A 13,230-nucleotide genomic window follows, 5' to 3' on the forward strand; every position below is an offset into this window, starting at 1 on the left:
AGCCCCTTATCTTCGGGAGGTGGTTCCAATCTGAGCTCTGGCATACTCCAGGCTTTCTCTCTACTTCCTCCTGTGGCTTTGGCCATTCTTACATAAGTTTGAAGCCGGTAGGTTATACATATGATTTCACGAAAAGGTAAGCTTTGCAAGGTCCATTTTTTCTTCCTTAGGCTTTTGCCTTTTTCCTAGGAGAAGGGGCAAAAAAAAAAAACCTGAGTTGTGGGACCCTTTTATGTCAATATAGTGCAAAGTGTCAAAAGCACTTTTGGTTTATAAGAACTGGACTCAATGAGGAAGAAAAGGGTTTGTGGGTCCTAAAGATCCAGAGACTGGTTCCTTCAGAGCATCGATTTTAACTATACATTATATGGTAGAAAACACTCTCTGATAATCACAGAGCAGGTTCCCTCATTTCAAATGATGTAAGAGAAGAATCAGATGGCTGGAATGAATTGATTTGGAGGAAACATGACTAGATCATACAGAGCCCTCTGAGAAGTGCCCAGAACTCTGTCCCAATTTGGAAACTAAATTTTGAATAGAAATAGCAACAGAAACCCTCTGTTTGTGGGGAGAGTCTCAGAGAAGAGAGGACTACAGTTTTGCTTCCCAAGATATAACTTGGGAAGATACATTTTGGAGCAAGTCTCCAACATAGCATCTGAAGAGTGGGAAAGAAAGGACAAGAAAGTTTTCTATGCAAAACATTCCCATATGAGTGGAAGTGGCACAAACAAGAGAAAAACAAGAATGTATAGACTCTGAGGCTCGAGGTCACAGACGTCAGTCATAGATGCCCCAGGGCACTGCAGCAGAGATTACTCAGGGGCACTACAGCTCCCTGGAGGCCAGCAAGTTCAAGAGACATCACTTGGACCAAACACGCTTCACCAATGACAGGACAATGCAAAGGCAACAGCCTTCTTCCCAACATATATATCCCAAAAGAGATGGAAGGAGAGAGAGTGAATATAAAACCGACTGAATATTTAACTTGATTTGGCCACATGGAAGTTGTAAATAACTGAGTCATCTTGAATTACTCAGATTATCTCTTTGCCATCTCCAAAATGGGAGGTACACAACTGAGTTAATTTCACTTGCAGAGAAATAAACACTATTAGAATTTTATACACATAGGTTAGCGACTGTGAAACTTTAAATCTGCTACATGTGGGGCCTTGCCTGAAATTCCAAGGAACACTTGTGCAAGGCATACTTGCACCATGAACTAATTCAAACCCTAGACAAGAATGGAAGCAAGTCAGAGCTTCCATTCTGATGCTATGAGAGAACCGTGTGCAGAAAGCCAAAGTCTGGCCCCCCAAACTGATATTCACTTCACTGAACACCTATTGATAGTCAGCAGAGACAAAGAAGAGGGAACATCATGGAGAGTTATACTTGGGGCCATCAGCTCTGACTCTGAACTGCCAAAGAAATAAATCTCCTACTCACAGAGGGAAGGTTGATTCTAGGGGTACCAGCTTAGGCCATAAAGGTGGGGATGGCAGTATATTTAAAGAGTTTAACTTGGAAGAAGAAACAAGATCCCATGTTTAAGCTGTGAGGAGTACCCATAACTAGTGTTGTAGAAGCTAAATAGGCTAGGGAGGAACTTGAGACCTGCAGAAAAAAGAACACCATGATGATGCAAGAACCAAGGAGTGGTCAGTTCCTATCATCCCTCTAGCTGGACTGCCAGGATGCAGTAAATAGGATAGTCACTATTGCCGGGAACCAGTGGACATCCCAAGAGGCTTAGAGTGGTGTTCCATACATCATTTCCTACAACCCTCGGCAAAGACCTATCCTTAGTCCAGCTTCAGGGTAGCGCCTTCCATAGCATAGTCTACGCTGGAGGGGAAAGTGAACAAAGAGAAATCTTTGGGACAACAGTGATAATCCTATAATAGAAACAAGGATAACTTCACCCATGATCCCCGTGTAACTGCATAATCTCAGAAACTCTGAGAAGTAAGTCATGGGTAAGCAAAGTTTGAACAGGGACTTAACTATGATATTCCTGGCCAATATTTTCCCCCCTAGGGATGCAAATATTTACTAGGAAGATGAAAGAAGATAATATTTTTGGAAATTAACCAATGCAATTTATTTTTGCAGTCATTCTTAAGTTCTTAATGTTTTCAAAACTCTATGTACTGAGTAAATAATAATTATTTCAAGAGGGGGTCAGATCCAATTTAGAACAACAAAAAAGTCACCATTTCATTTTAAGTTTGAAAGTAGAAGTTTAAAAATCCAGAGTGAGCAAGGAGGAAATTAAATTCACAAGGGTCATGTCTAGAAACCCAAGATGGTAGGCAACAGGTTCATGGAGATTCTAAAACAAAAGAGTAATAACTCGGCTTTCCCAGGTAAAGCCCACAACACTACAAATGTTCTAGAAAAAGCTTAAATCCAGCAATGACCCAAATGCTATTAACTAACAAAGTTGAATAAGGTCTCTGAGTTCTTGAGTTTTTGACCTGAGTGTGGTGTAGAGAAAGATATAAGAGGCTTGCACTGAGAGAACAGGTGGATCAAAGGAGACTTCACGTTTGGAACAAAGAAGATAAAGAAGGATGGTCTGACAACTTGAGACCACTGGAGGGGTATGGACTTAACGGTGTATAGACCAGGTTTTCAAGTTCAGACAGGACTAGCAATAAATTGCACAGAGGATACCACATGGATCAGATGACTCATCCCTAGGCAGAGACAATTTCTTTTAAAATATTTTATTTATTCATTTGACAGAGAGAGAGATCACAAGTAGGCAGAGGGGCAGGCAGAGAGAGAGGAAGGGAAGCAGGCTCCCCGCTAAGCAGAGAGCCCGATGCGGGGCTCGATTCCAGGACACTGAGATGATGACCTCAGCCGAAGGCAGAGGGTTAACCCACTGAGCCACCCAGGCAGTCCCTCCCTGAGCCCTTTTTTGACCAGGATTTTAGTTCAACTCCTGGTTTGAAGTAAAAAATAAGGGAGAATCACAAACTGATTTGAAAACTTATACTGACCACATCAAGTTCAGGAAATTACTAAGTAAACTTGAATTGGCAATACAGAAATTTGCAGCATCAGAAAGACTGGAAATTCTTAAGTAGTTTCAGTTATCCTAGGAAAAAAGCATTTTCATTTTTAGCATCCAGATTTTGTGACTATGTGAAAATTAAGCACAATATACATACTAAGAGTAACAGGTATATAGCAAACATTTAATAAATGATAGCTACCAGTTATTACTACATTATTACATCATTCCACTTTCATCTGAACTTTATGCTTTGTTTTTTTTTAAGATTCTGTTTATTTATTTGACAGACAGAGATCACAAGTAGGCAGAGAGGCAGGCAGAGAGAGGGGAGGAAGCAGGTTCCCTGCTGAGCAGAGAGCTCAATGCGGGGCTCAATCCCAGCACCCTTAGACCATGACCAGAGCTGAAGGCAGAGGCTTAACCCACTGAGCCACCCAAGCACCGCTTTATGCTTTGGTTTTATCAACTTATAGGTCTTAAGAAGCAAACATCTTTAAAATATCCTATTATTTTATCAGGTGGCACAAAAGTACTGGCAAATAAAATCCTTGGTTCTGAAGGAGGTAATATAATTATGGGACTGTGGTGAAGTAAATGACTAATGTTCAAGAAGGGAGCATTCTAGAAGAATTGATTAAGTTCGTAATTTTGCCTGGAAAAGAAAACAAGCTCATCTAGCCCCCAAGTCACACATGAATTATTTGTACCAGGATGACATTTAAATAATTAATAATGAGAAACTTAGCTTAATATTCCTGCCAACCAGCCTGTATTGAGGAACCAAATTTTTTAAATATGGCTTGGGAAGTCTGGGATCAAGTAAATGTGTTGGGTGGTCTTGCAAGCTATTTTCATCACATTGTAGGAGCTCAGTGGACTGCTTTTCTCTCCATTAAAGGACTGTACCAGAACATCTATTTATATTTCCAAGTCAGGCCACCCTCTTTCTTGGAAAATACTGTCAAAAGTGAAACACTCTTCCATTATGAACTGCCTGATTTTACTCTCTAGGGGTGCCACAAGTCTTACTTTGTATTTATTTCTCATCCTTTTGAACATGCATTTTTATAGCATTGCAAGTTAATTACAGATAATTTTTTAGTCCTCATATTTTGGATTGGTAACTTTTATTAGCGTGTAAAGAGCTATCTTCATTCTTCACGTCACTGCCGCAATGACTCCAAGACTCACCGGGGGTGGGTTACTTCTTCCTGAATCATGTGTTTATGAGCTTCAGTCATTTCCTGGCCAGAATTGCTTACTGTTTATTTTGACTTTCTCCTCCATTTGAAGATTCTTCTGAGTTTGTGGCAGGTTTGTCTATTGACTATAAGTGCCTAATCACATTTTTTTTTTTTACCCAGTTGGAATTATAATTTTACATGTAAATGGTGATGTGAAAATGCCCCAACGTGCCACTTTTTTTGTGCTCTCAAGACTATTTCTTAGAACTACTAGTCTTTAGTCTTCACTCATCCCTCAGAACCTAAACTAATTCCCTATCCACACTTGTAAAATGCCTAAATGAGTTTATAGTCATATAATTGTGAATAAACTCATCACCTATTATAATCCTAAAATTATTAATCAGGACAAGCACTATTGTATTATATTATAACGGATTAATAATGCTACTAGGTATTTCGTTTTTTCGTTCATGAAAACAAAGCTTGCTTATTAAAGACACCAGTGTTCAATGTATGAGTGTTAAGCCTTTTCATGTATGATGATATTTGGGTAGACGAATTCCTTTGCCATATATTAGAGTGGTATTCATTAATTCGTTCAATAAGTTTAGTAGATAGTTATCGAGTGACAACTATATTCCAGGCACTCTCCTAGGCAATGTGTGTACATTAGCTAATAAAACAACAAAAGATTTATTCTTATTGAGATTACAATCTAGCTAGGGGAGATAGAAAATAAAAAATAAATTGTGTTTACCGTTGATGTTAACATATGGAGAAAAATAAGCCAGAGAAGGGAGATGGGACAAGGTAGGGAAGAAGCTGCTATATTTCAAAAGGTTTTAAGAGGGAAGGCCTCATTGACTAGGTGAGGAGACTACCAGAGGAGAGGATATGCACAGGCCCAGATCTAAGGGCCAAGACTATGAGGCAAAGAAACCAGCAAGTGCATAGCCTTGGGGCAGGATGGCCTGGCGTGTTCAGGAACAGCAAGGAGGCCAGAGTGGGTGGAAAACTGGGAGGGAGAAGAATGAGAGAAGGGATGTGGAGAAGGTAGCAGGTAACCCTGACATACTATTTAGAAGTCTCTGTGGAGGCTTTGCTTATAAAGAGTGACACGCCATTGTGCGGGCATTGAGCCAAAGAGTGATAAGATCAGATCTTCTGTTTTAAGAGGGTATCTCTGAATCATGTCCTGAGAAATGTGTGTAAGGAGGGGATGATAGAAGCAGGGAGTCAGTGTCAGAGGCTTTTGCAATAAACTAAGTAAGTAAAAGACGAAGGGTAGTACCAATGGACGTGGGGAGAGCATACCAATTCTAGATCGAATCTGAAAGTTGAGTCAATAGGAATTGCTGGTTGACCATAGGACAACTCTGAGACAGTGAGTCAAGAATGACACTGAGCTTTTTACCCAGTGAGGGGAAAGAAGTAATTGCCATTGGCTGGCATGAAGAAGGCTATAAGGAATAGATTTAGGGCTAGGGTGGGGTCAGGTAAGATCTGGAGCTTAGTTTTAGACAACTTAATTTTAGGTGCCCATATGCATAGGAGTTTAGCTATAGAGTTGATAGTAGAATATATCAGTCTGGAGTTAAGGGTCCTTCCAGATATCACCGTATTGATAGCCTTTAAAGCCATAAGACTGGATGAGATCACTAAGGGAGTAGGCAGAGATAGTTAAGAGATCCAACAGGGAATGTGGGCACTCCAGCTTTGGAAAAATGAGCTGGGGGAAGGGAGAAAAGAATGAGAGAATGTCTTGCTCTGGAAGGCAAGGGAAAAAAATGTTTTAAGGAGGAGAGGGTGTTAAACTCTCTCTTTACCCATCAGTTGATGTCAGTGTTAAACTTCATCTTATTGACCTATCTGTGCCAAGTTCTACTGATAGGTCAAGTTAAAGACTGGGCATTTGCCACTAGGTTTATTTTTATATTTTTTAAAAAGAGATTTATTTATTTATTTGTAAGATAGAGAGGAAGCACAAGCAGGGGGAGCAGCAGGCAGAGGGAGAAGCAGGCTCCCCCCTGATTAAGAGGCCCAGTGAGGGGCTCCATCCCAGGACCCTGGGATCATGACCTGTGCCAAAGGCAGACGTTCAACCGACTGAGCCACCCAGGCATCCCTTGCCTCTAGATTTAAATCCTACATTTAATTTTTATTGACCCTCGTGAGTGTAATTTTAGTAGAGTGGTGGGGATGGAAGTGTGAATTGGTTTCAAGAGTGTGGCAGAAGAGAAATGGAGTACAGAAAAAAGTGGGCACTTCTTGGCAGGCTTTTGTTATCACAAGCATAGATACGGGGCAGGAGCTGGAGGAGACTATGTGGTCAGGAGAATGATTTTTAAACTTGTTTTCTAAGACTTGGTAGGTGATAGGATGTTGTGTGTTGAGGGGTCATGACTCAGTGGAGGAGGAAAACCTGGCGATGCAGAAGTGAGGAAACAATTCCTGGAGGAATATCTATGATGGGGTGAGAAGACAGGGGTGTAATGCCGGGGCGAGGAGCTGACTTTAGAGAGGAGAACTGATGGCTTGTTCATGGTATCACAAGGGAAGGTGGAGCCATAAAAACATGGGTAACTGTGGAAAACCCACTCTTGAGGGCTTCTGTTCTCTCAGGGAAATAGGAAGCAAGGCTCTATCACCAGACAGTGAGCATGGAAGATAAGGTTTGGAAGTGTGAGATGAGATGGGTATAAAAGAGTCAATGGGTCAGGAAATGTCTAAGATTACCAGGCAGTGCTTATGTCCCAAGTAAGCATTGGGGGACTTCTATTTCTTGGGAAAATATTCCCAGATTATTAAAAAATGTGTTTGGAAAAAAATGGGTTTGATGGAATATTTTGGGGAACCATTGTATACTACGTTGGCTCTCTCTGCTAGAGTCAATGAACAGGTTAACAGCTGCTACCACATCCTCTTTAAGGAAAGATGTTTAACATTATACAACCAAGTTTTTTCCAGATGCTTGAGAGCACTGAAGTCTTAGTGTAGCACCACCTATTAGCACCCTCCAGAACACCGTTCCATGGAATCCAGTTTGGAAAATCACTGCCACAACTATAGCACCACTAAGGTGCCCCCCAGTACCCGACAGAAGCTCTGGAAGTCACCCCTATTCCATCCGCAAGGGGCAACATCTGAACTAGATGCAAAACTTAACTCTCTAGGTAAACCATGAGGCAAGAGGCAAAGAAAGTAGCAAGTGCATAGCCCTGGGGCAGGATGGCCTGGTGTGTACAGGAACAACAAGGAGCTGTTCTCTGAAGTTCCTCATCCATGAACCATGATGGGGTACAAGAAGCCTTCATGACAATTCAGGCCCATGGGAAGAACAACGTGCTCAGCTCCAGGAACTCAAACCTGACATGCACAGGCTGGGAGATCCCGGCAAGTCTTTCACACTTCAGTATCTAAGTGTCCACTGAAAGATTTCCTTCACAGTTGTGGGAACAGAATACACAGTGATTAAGACTGCTTACCGGAAGTCCATTAACGTAGGAGCAAATCTCAGCTTCATTTCCTCCTTGCCGGGTCACCTTGGAAACAGGTTAACCTCCATGGATCTCGGTTTTCTTCTTTGTAAAACAGAGAGGATATCCCCTACCTCACTGGCTATTGCAAGGATTAAATGAGATAAAACACATCAAGCACTTAGCACATTGATTTTTTTACATGCATACTGTAACAAGAGAATGCAGTAACTGATATGGAGCACTTCTCTAAATTAAAAGTCCTTTGAAATTGTAAAGCAGCAATGTTGGTTCTTTATTAACGGTGTGGGAAAAGGAATTAAATTAAGAATGTTTTTAAAACAAAACATGTAATACAAATAGATTTGGTTCTTAAAAGTACGATGCAAACCCACTACTCCTCACTGATTTTCTTCATCTGTTTTCTCCCCAAGATTTTGACGACAGTCTACTGTAGAGGTTTATCAAACTTGCGCTGCATTATTGCAGAAAGGAATGGCTTTTCTGTTGGGGATAATAATAGTAACAAAATAATATCATTTTAGATTTGTGGTCTCGCATTTCCTTTCCAAGCAGGTATTGCTCCTGATGGGAAAATAAAGGTTACTAAAGGGTTAACTGACTGTAGTAAAGGTCAATAACATGGCAAAATCATTCCACTCCCGGAGCAGCAGGAAAGCATGTTTCTGACATATTTATAACTCCATGGTTAAGATGTTCGTTTAATGTGCTTTTTTATCCAAAGGTCTCTGACCATTTAAACCTTTCCCCCCTTTAAGTTAGATGTGACTTGCTAGCTATTAATGTCCTTTAAGTACCTGGTTTATGCTCACTTTAAGATCTGGCCCTAAAATTTTTCAAAGAATGCTACCTTGACAAAATTCCAAGATAATTACGGCAATTGTGTGTGTGTATGTTTTTTTTTTTTAAACAAACAAACATGTTTGAGTTAAAATTAAAACCTCCCTTTAGATTTGAAGTTTAAAAGAATTAAGTTTGCTTGCTTGTTGTAAGAAGATATTTCTGAGACTTTGTGATACAAAGAATAAGAAGTACATTTTGAATATAGCTTTAAAATGTGCTTGAATATGTCTGCTATGAATCTTGGAAACTGATCCAAGACCAGGTTCAGAAATAGGAGCTAAAAACCTGAAGTCTAGGGCTTGTTGCCCAATCCAAGAGGACCGCCTTTCCCCTTTCTAAATTTGATGCTTCTAGATAAAATGGCATATTTCCTTGCAGCTTGATTACCTGTTAGTAAATAAAAGTGGTATTTATAAGTATTTGGGGGGTTATATTATATAAATATTTTCATTAGTAAGAAATACAGGTCCTAAATGTTGATGTGCACAAATGGATACAAGTCAATACACGTGCACACGAAAGGATAGAATTACGTGTGGTGTGCATCTAGATTTTCGCAGCAGACCCAGCCATATGTTTCTTGTCTAGGAGGCTGCCCAGTGAACTCATGCATGTGGATAACAGTTCTAGCAGGCAAAAAGCCATATAAACAATGGGCATAACTCATAATGAAACAAAGAAGCATGCTAATAGCAAATTGTATCATTATAGAACACTACTCAACCGAACTTTTTAATGAGTAATTTTGATAAATGAGCAAATGAGATGTTAATATAGCCATCCCACTGAAAAGAAATCGAATGTTTGATGGTGAAGGATCACATAGCATTTTGCACTGTAAGATGTGACAAGTCACTTCCTCTCCCTGACTTTTGCCTTTGCTTATCTTCTTTGCAACCTTTCTGGAGTCAGCCAGGACAGTACCAAGCACAGTGCCTGGAAAACGGTGGTTAAGTTGTATGAGATATTTTGTTTTGTCATTGCGATTGGAAAGAACTGCTTCCAGTTTCAGAGAAATAAAGAACGGGATTTAAATTCTTTGTCCTTTTATGTAATAAATAGAATGTGTACTTTGTGCTTAGGGTCGGGGTGGGAAGGGTAGTGTAATAAAACTAAGGAATTTCACTCATAGAGGAGCATTTTTGTATGTTGAAAGTAAGCCTTATGTTTCACCTGATGTTTTCTCCTGAGAAAATACAGTTGCCCTGCTTAATTCAATGAGGAAAATATTTAATAATTGATGAGGATTTGTGGAGTTGAAAATTGTAAACAAGGCAGTATTTCAATACAACAGCTCTAAAATAACTAAATAGACTTCCTCTGTTGTATTTATTCACCCTTTCTATAGCACCTATCATCTTAATACTTAGGCATAAAAGTACCGGGCATAATGTGAGGATGAAAATATTATGATTCCATCTCATTTTTCTCTCTCAGTAGTTAAAATATTGACAGTGTTCAGCCATACATTTATTCCGCCATGTTACACTGCTCGGTTCCTGAGACTAAAGAATTCCTTATGTACAACGAATATTTCAGTGATTGATGTGAAAGAAATACGAAGGCGTGACACTGTATTTTAGTTAAACAGTCAGTCAGTGGTTTATTTAAATAGAAGTAATATACAGATTTGTAGATACAGTAGCAATAGCCAATGGCCCTGTATTCAGTGTTCTTTGCCTTGGTTTCATTCTCATTTTCAAAGAAGCTCTCTCTCCTCTCATGATTCCACACCACCCAGTTAAGTTGCTGAGACCCATTTTTAGCTGCTGGGGCTGCGGAGGTTATCAAGCTCTTTCATGTTAATGAGCTACACAGACATGATTTATATCATAACAATTGATGACAGATGGCACAAAATCCTTGTAATTGTTGTTTTGAAGATAAAATGATGGGGCACCTGGGTGGCTCAGTCGGTTAACCCACGGACTCCTGAGTTTGGCTCAGGTTATGATCTCAGGGTCCTGAGATGGAGCATTGCCTCAGGCTTCATGCTCAGTGGGGAATCTGTTTCAGTTTCTCTCCCTCTTGCCCTCCCTCCCCCGGCTCATGCATGTGCATGCTGTCCTCTCTAAAATAAATAAATAAAACCTAAAAGAGAGAGGGAGAGAGAGAGAGAATGATATGGAAGCACCAGGTGCCTCAAAATCCTCATCTGTGCTGTGGGAATCATATTCCCTTTCAAGTATTTATTGAGTGCCTACTATACCAGGTCTGCAGCAGCAAATACCAGAGAAAAATCCTCTGCACTTTGGAACTCCCAGTCTTGGGGAGGTAGGCTGGAGAGGGATAGGCAGAAGCAACGACAATAAAGCAAAATGTACAGTGTATCTGATGGTGATGGTGAGAAGTGGTGTATGGAGAAAGATAAAGGGGAAGGAGGTTAGGAGTGCTTGTGGGGCTTGCAACTTAAAGTGGTTCGACAAGGCCAGCCCCGAAGAAGTAAAAACAATAGTAGAAGTTCATAGAATTCTGTATGTAAAATGCTTTGACCAGTGTGTGGCACATAGTAAAGAGTTAACAAGTGTCGGTTTCAAAAAGAGGTAGTGATGTTTAGTGTTGTCCTGAGAAAGGTTTTTGTTCTGTTCCTTCATTTGCCATGGCCATTTTTATCTGAAATTAGGAATGAATTTGTTTTCAAATTTTGTATAAAAGGTTCAAAAAACTAATTTGTAAACTAGATAAAAATTCAGAACTGGGAAACCTAAGTCTTAGTGGATAGATTATCCACAATTTGTCCCTGTCTTAAAAAGGGAGAAGGAGGAAGAGGAGGAAGGGAGGAAAAAGGGAAGGAGGGAAAGAAAAATTCTTTATTTAATGTCTATTTTTCAAAGAATAAAATTGTTTTAAGTCATAGATATAGTTTAAATTATTTGAACTTTATATGTAGTCTAACTTGAAACATAGGTCAGTTAAAACGGATGTATCCCAAATATGAGAAAATACTAATCTTTGCTAATTGAATTAACGGGGTTCAAACATCTTAGTCAATATGCAGAGATCTTGTATGTTCCTTTAGATGATTTTTCTTTATAAACAGCTTTACTATTCTTGTAGGCGTACTTTAATAGTAAATGAAGAATAAGTTATTTGTATTAAACAAGCTAACAACAAAGCTAATATAAAAGGAAAATAAATAATTATAGGGCACCACTTTCACCACTGTTGTTCAACATAGTACTAGAAGTCCCAGCAACAGCAATCAGACAACAAAAAGAAATAAAAGGTATTTAAATTGGCAATGAAGAAGTCAAACTCTCCCTTTTTGCAGATGACATGATACTCTATATGGAAAACCCAAAAGACTCCACACCCAAACTACTAGAACTCATACAGCAATTGAGTAATGTGGTAGGATACAAAATCAATGTACAGAAATCAGTTGCTTTCTTATACACTAACAATGAAAATATAGAAAGAGAAATTAGAGAATTGATTCCACTTACTATAGCACCAAGAACCATAAAACACCCGGAAATAAACCTAACCAAAGAGGTAAAGGATCTGTTCTCAAGGAGCTACAGAACACTCATGAAAGAAATTGAAGAAGACACAAAAAGATGGAAGAGCATTCCAAGTTCATGGATTGGAAGAACAGACATTGTTAAAATGTCTATACTACCTAGAGCCATGCATACTTTCAATGCCATCCCAATCAAAATTCCGCCTTTTTCAAAGAGCTAGAACAAACAATCCTAAGATTTGTATGGAACCAGAAGAGACCCCCAAATTGCTAAGGAAATGTTGACAAAGAAAAACAAAACTGGGGGCATCATGTTGCCTGATTTCAAGCTTTACTACAAAGCTGTGACCACGAAGACAGCATGGTACTGGCACAAAAATAGATACATAGACCAGTGGAATAGAGTAGAGAACCCAGATATGGACCCTCAACTCTATGGTCAAATAATCTTCGACAAAGCAGGAAAAAATATACAGTGGAAAAAAGACAGTCTCTTCAATAAGTGGTGCTGGGAAAATTGGACAGATTTGTGTAGAAGAATGAAACTCGACCATTCTCTTAAACCATACACAAAGATAAATTTGAAATAGATAAAAGACCTCAGCATGAGGCAGGAATCTATCAAAATCCTAGAGGAGAACATAGGCAGTAACCTTTTTCTTTGAAGATATGTCTCAGCATAAAAAATTATTAAGGTACGCCTGGGTGGCTCAGTTGGTTAAGTGGCTGCCTTCGGCTCAGGTCGTGATCCCAACGTCCTGGGATCCAGTCCCGCATCGGGCTCCTTGATCAGCGGGGAGCCTGCTTCTCCCTCTGCCTCTGCCTGCCTCTCTGTCTGCCTGTGCTCACTCGCTCTCTCTCCCTCTATCCCTGACAAATAAATAAATAAAATCTTTTTAAAAAATTATTAAAAAAAAGATATGTCTCAGCAACTTCTTTCAAGATATGTCTCCAAAAGCAAAGGAAACAAAAGTGAAAATGAACTTTTGGGATTTCATCAAGATCAAAAGCTTCTGCACAGCAAAGGAAACAGTCAACAAAATAAAGAGGCAACCCACAAATGGGAGAAGATATTTGCAAATGACACTACAGACAAAGGACTGACACCCAAGATCTATAAAGAACTTTTCAGACTCAACACACACACAAAACAGATAATCATGTCAAAAAATGGGCAGAAGACATGAACAGACACTTCTCCAA

This window comes from Mustela erminea, chromosome 15 (assembly GCF_009829155.1).
Source record: "Mustela erminea isolate mMusErm1 chromosome 15, mMusErm1.Pri, whole genome shotgun sequence".
NCBI lineage: Eukaryota > Metazoa > Chordata > Mammalia > Carnivora > Mustelidae > Mustela > Mustela erminea.